The sequence below is a fragment of the Conger conger genome, chromosome 16 (genome assembly GCF_963514075.1).
Source record: "Conger conger chromosome 16, fConCon1.1, whole genome shotgun sequence".
In the NCBI taxonomy this organism is placed as follows: Eukaryota; Metazoa; Chordata; class Actinopteri; order Anguilliformes; family Congridae; genus Conger; species Conger conger.
Genome location: NC_083775.1, coordinates 20,144,659 through 20,151,374, shown reverse-complemented (window position 1 = coordinate 20,151,374; position 6,716 = coordinate 20,144,659).

Here is a 6,716-nt window from a genome sequence, read left to right as displayed (position 1 = left end):
AATTTAGTAATGCTAGGGCAGGATAGGTTTATTACTAACGATTACTAATTACCTTGTTAACTTGTCAATCCTCCACACCTGATTTCCATTCTCTTGCTGCTCTCAAGCTAGTTGTCTACACCTGTCTACACCTGCATATAAAGCTCAGTTTCATGTCATGTCTTTGTGAAATTGTTCGTCAGTGCATCGGTTGAGTGGTTTTGGCAAGCCATTGGCTACCTGTTACGAGCCAAGCCTGTTTATTGACCAAAGATTATTGACTTCTGTTTTGTTGACCATTGCCTGCCTCCACCATGACTTTGCCTGCTGTTTTTGTACTTTTGCCCCGCGGAGCAGATTTTGGTTTTGACTCTTGCAGTGTCATCGACCCTGAGCCTGCCTACTGCCCGCCTGTACTTCTGCCCCGCTGACAGCTTTCCTGGTTACCAGACTTCTTGCATGGTGTACCGATTACGAGACTGCCTTCTCCCTCGGTACTGCGGTTTGGTTTTTTGGCTGGATTTTTTGTGTATGAACATTGCTTGTTTCTTGACCACACTCTCTGGATATTCCCCAAATAAAGCCCTGACGGGACTTTATTACCACTGTTTCTGAGTCATGCATTTTGGGTCCAACCCCCCACGCATCCGTCTCAAAAGCAATATTTATGCTTCCTTTTTTTAACACTGGACAATGTTGCTACGGCAAGCAAGAAATAAATGATATGACAAATGTAATATGCTCAGGCAACTCGACAAAAACACAGCGTGTTTCCTACATCATCCATTACATTACATGAATGTCATTCGGCAGATGCTCTTATCCAGAGCAACGTACAACAAAGTGCAAAGTGCATACCCATAACCAGGGATAAGTGTGCTGAAAGACCCTAGAGGGAAGTACAATTTCAACTGCTATCTGCACAACAAAGATAAGGCCTATTTGATCATCAGAATTTAAAAAAATATATATATTTTTTTTCAATCATAATAGCGCAACATGCAAATGTATGAACAAACCGCTTTCCTAGCCAAACACTGCTTACCAAGCCAAACGAAACATCTTAATACACAAGTAAATATCACAGGCAAAGACAACAATTAAGGTTTACAGGGGGACAGGGAGAGGTGAAGCTTGAAGAGGTGCGTCTTCAGTTTGCGCTTGAAGATGGCAAGAGATTCTACTGTTCTGACCTCAACAGGGAGCTCGTTCCACCACCGGGGAGCCAGAACAGACAGTAGTCGTGAGCGGGAGGTGGAAGTTCGGAGAGGGGGAGGTGCCAAGTGGCCAGTGGTGGCCGAACGAAGAGGTCTGGCAGGGCTGTAGGGTCTTATGATTTTTTGGAGGTATGCTGGGGCTGACCCCTTAACTGCTTGGGAGGCTAGCACCAATGTTTTGAATTTGATGCAAGCCATAACAGGCAGCCAGTGGAGGGAAGTAAACAGGGGGTGACATATGAGTGTTTGGGAAGGTTGAAGACCAGACGAGCTGCTGCATTCTGGATAAGTTGGAGGGGTCTGATGGCGGACGCTGGAAGGCCAGCCAAGAGGGAGTTGCAGTAGTCCAGGTGGGACAAAACCATCGCTTGGACCAGGAGCTGGGTCGAGTAGGGCATGAGAAAGGGGCGGATTCTCCGGAAGTTGTATAGGAAGAACCTGCATGACCGGGTCACTGGCGCAATGTTCTCGGAGAGGGACAGTCTGCTGTCCATCACCACACCGAGGTTCCTTGCACAGGGTGATGGCGTCAGTGAGGTATCCCCTAGGGAAATGGAGAGGTCCAGACGGGGAGGTAATAGCAGGAATTAATATCATTTCAGTCTTACCTGAGTTGAGCTTTAGATGGTGGTTGTCCATCCAGCTCTGGATGTCACTAAGGCAAGCAGAGATACGGGCTGAAACCTGTGTGTCAGATGGTGGGAATGAGATGAAGAGTTGGGTATCATCCGCCTAGCAGTGGTAGGATAGACCATGTGCAGTGATAACAGGGCCAAGGGAACGAGTGTAAAGAGAGAAAAGAAGCGGGCCTAGGACTGAGCCCTGGGGAACTTGTGGCAAGGGGCCGAGGTGTCGATACTGTGCCAGCCCAGGCAACCTGGAACGAGCGACCAGAGAGGTAGGACTCAATCCAGTTCAGGGCTGTGCCACAGATCCCTGTTGCTGACAGGGAGGACAGGATGACTGAGTGATCCACAGTGTCAAAGGCAGCAGAGAGATCTAGAAGAATGAGGACAGATGAGAGGGGGGCTGCTCCTGCAGCATGGAGTGATTCACTGATGGAGAGGAGTGAGGTCTCCGTCGAGTGGCCAGAGTCATCCAGTATATATGCAGTACATATGCAGATTCTGCACAGATTTGTTTATCTTGTTTTTCCCTATAACAAAACTTCAGGTGTTGTATCTTACTGTCTATGTGTTGCAGCTAACATTTTGCCATTGAATGTCTGAATACAGCTGATCACTACACCATGGCAGCAATAGGCTACATATTCAGGGCGCAGAGAGCGGGTTGCAGTGAGAGGTAGGACTATATACGTTGTCAGTATCTAGAGCACCGTGTAAAAGTAACCCTTGCCTCATACTGTGACAGCGCAGCTACAGAGGCTGTGTTTCCAGATAGTGTGTGTCTCACATAAGTGGTCTGGGTGCCTCATCTGGGCACTGACAGGCCCCCGAAACGCACACTCAGTGTGCAGTTTATCAGACGCTTGGGTCGACGGGAACGAGCACTGTGTAAATGCAGCGGGCACTTCTGTGGGAACTATTCTCTTGCCGTGGATTCACTCCTCTTAGTAAGTAATTATGCATTTTATAGTTAATCACAACGTTCTACAAATGTGATAAAGTCATTAGTCAGCTGGCAATAAAACTGTGATATAAATATTTAATTGTGACAGAAGTGACCGATTACACAGTAGTACTCAGAAACCAACAAGATGTTATCAACATTTGTTAATATACTATGTTAAGCGAGACTATATGTTTATATATAGTGTTTGTATGTATGTATGTATGTATGTACGGCATATATGCACCCACACATACACAATCAGGTCCAAAAGTGTTTTGATAGTGAAATATTTTTTTGTTCTTGTTTTGGCTGTGTACTCCAGCACTTTTAAAATGACACAGTGACTATGTGTTTAAGGTTTAGATGGTCAGCTTTAATGTCAGGGTATTTTCCTCCGAATCGTTTAGAAATTACAACACATTTTGAACATTGTTCCCCCCCATTTTAGGGTACTAAAAGTATTTGGACCAATTAACATTACATATCATACAGTTGTCATGTTTAGTACTTGGTTGCTTATCCTTTGCATGAAGTGACTGTCTGAAGTCTATGACCCATAGAAATCACAAGACGCTGGGCATCTTCCCTGGTGATGCTCTGCCAGGCCTACTCGATATCATAAGTTCCGATATTGATGGAAATACCCTCAAATTAAAGCTGACAGTCTGCACTTTAACCCTTGCCTCATACTGTGACAGCGCAGCTACAGAGGCTGTGTTTCCAGATAGTGTGTGTCTCACATAAGTGGTCTGGGTGCCTCATCTGGGCACTGACAGGCCCCCGAAACGCACACTCAGTGTGCAGTTTATCAGACGCTTGGGTCGACGGGAACGAGCACTGTGTAAATGCAGCGGGCACTTCTGTGGGAACTATTCTCTTGCCGTGGATTCACTCCTCTTAGTAAGTAATTATGCATTTTATAGTTAATCACAACGTTCTACAAATGTGATAAAGTCATTAGTCAGCTGGCAATAAAACTGTGATATAAATATTTAATTGTGACAGAAGTGACCGATTACACAGTAGTACTCAGAAACCAACAAGATGTTATCAACATTTGTTAATATACTATGTTAAGCGAGACTATATGTTTATATATAGTGTTTGTATGTATGTATGTATGTATGTACGGCATATATGCACCCACACATACACAATCAGGTCCAAAAGTGTTTTGATAGTGAAATATTTTTTTGTTCTTGTTTTGGCTGTGTACTCCAGCACTTTTAAAATGACACAGTGACTATGTGTTTAAGGTTTAGATGGTCAGCTTTAATGTCAGGGTATTTTCCTCCGAATCGTTTAGAAATTACAACACATTTTGAACATTGTTCCCCCCCATTTTAGGGTACTAAAAGTATTTGGACCAATTAACATTACATATCATACAGTTGTCATGTTTAGTACTTGGTTGCTTATCCTTTGCATGAAGTGACTGTCTGAAGTCTATGACCCATAGAAATCACAAGACGCTGGGCATCTTCCCTGGTGATGCTCTGCCAGGCCTACTCGATATCATAAGTTCCGATATTGATGGAAATACCCTCAAATTAAAGCTGACAGTCTGCACTTTAACTTCATAGTCATTGTATCATTTAAAATCCTAAGTTCTGGAGTATAGAGCCAAAACAAACAAGTCAAGTCAAGTCAAGTCAAGACTCTTGAATAGAAACTACATCTGGAATATTTTCTATATGTTACAGATATGCTTTAAACTCTTTTCCATTTGATACTAGACTTCTGGCATTCCATTGTAAAATCAACATCCTTTTGAAGGTCCTAGTGCGGCTGAATTTTGATTCAATACCATGTTCCGATCTGTTTGAATTTTCTCACATGAGAGTCCCTTGATGTCCAAGAATGTTGTAGCCCCTTTTACAATTATTTTAATCTTTTCTGTCTTGGTTTTTGCTTGATCAGAGCAGTTGATCACATATGCCATAAATAAAATTAACTTATCCATATTCACATCAGCATTTGGCCTTTCTATCTGTTCTACCCTCAATCTATCTCCTAAAGCTTGATCATTTCTCTCTGGTTCTTTTTGTTCCTCTTCTCCTTCTTCTCCCTCCTTGTACCTTCTTTACTGCTTCACCGTATGATATGTTGTTTCCTTCTTTTACTTGCTTCATTCATATCGCTTGCTTCCTAACCTCACACCCTCTATATGCTACACTATATGCTCCTCCACAATTGCAGCACTTAACTTCATCCTCTCCACATTCTCTATATTTATGATCCCCTCCACATCTAGCACATCTTTGTTTTCCTTTACAGACTGCAGCAATATGGCCATATTTCTGGCATTTGTAACACCTCAGTGGCGGAGGAACATAAGCTCTCACACTAAAACTCATGTAACCTACCAAAACGTTTTCAGGTAAAACATCTTCATGAAACTCCAACATGACAGACAGACTATCCACTTTCTCACCAAATCTTACTACCTTAAGTCCCTTGATTCCCTTCACCGCTCCACCTCTTATATTTCCTTTCAGTTCCTCCAAGTTTTCTTCAACTGGTACACCCGTAATTACCCCTCTCAGTAACCTGCCTTCTCCCAACATTCGATTATCAATTATCTCCTTCCCACAAATATTCTTAATCCTCAATGCCTTATCTCTCGGTTCTACATTTTTACAAATTATTAGTAAACGTCCATCTCGTATGACCGTTGCCATCTGAATATCCCCAATCTTCTTCTTCAATGCACTTGTTAATGCAATAGGGCTCACAGTCCCCATTTCATTTCCCTGCTTAAATTTCACCACTACCTTGTATTCGACACTTATTACTTTCCTTTTAACGGAACGTTTCTTTATCGTTCTCCTCTGTACTTGTATCGTCAATACCTCTTTTACCACTCCCCACACCCCTCTTCTCGTTTGACACACTTTTCCCTCTACCTCTACCCACTACTGTTTTATTATTCGTTTTTTCCGTTCATCTAAATGCATATCTTCTTCTTTCTCGGAATTCCCTCCACTACTACCCGCCATCCAGATCCCGATGAAAGGACATATGCGTAGCTATTTAATATATCAAGCTACCAGAGCTTAAGCAAAAACTAAACAAAAAACTAGCAAGCTACTTTCCGCTCAGTCGATTCCTGATCCAGCAAATGTGCAAATGTCAATATAAAGGTAACAATTGACTGTACTGAAAGAATCATCAAAATGGGCAGGGAAACCCATGAGCAAAAAACATTTTGGTCATTCATATACATTCTGGAGATGAAGTAAGGAGAATACTAACTTAGGTCCAGGTAGCGCGTACAGAATTCTAACTTGGCACACAAAGCTGCACACACAAGTCCCGATTTATTATTTGTTTAATCGAGTAAACTGGGAATTGAATCCCAAAACGGCGAATATTTCTATTTCTTATTTAGCAAGTGCAATAAAATGTTAATTACAAGAAGAATAGCTTTTTATATATAACTGTTTTTCCTGACATGACGACCTAAGAATGTTAAGTTTCATTTTCCACAGAACTAAAAAAAAGTCCTCAGAACGATTTTCCCCCCGTACACACTGCAGGGCACCACTCACACTTCACTAGGGAATGAGCACTGTCACTCGGACGGGATCATTACCAACGATTCACTTATACCATTGCAGATAATTTAATTAATTTCAATTATTTTGCAGGAAGACCACCCGAGGAGTTTGTACCGTCGATCTGTCCTGAATCTGCGCTGACAAGAACTATGACTTCTGTCAGAAGCCCGTACTGTGCGACAGGTCGGTATCAGCATTATTACTGTCTTATAGTATTGGATAAAAACGTATTTCCAAGCCGAAGAAAAAATTATTTATATCGTATCAATCAGTGCAAGATCCCATTGCAAGGTATCATTAAAATGTTTGTTGACTGATACTGATGCCTAATTAAAAACATATTTAAATTACAGTTGTAGTTTTGGGAGAACACACCCGAAATGAGCTA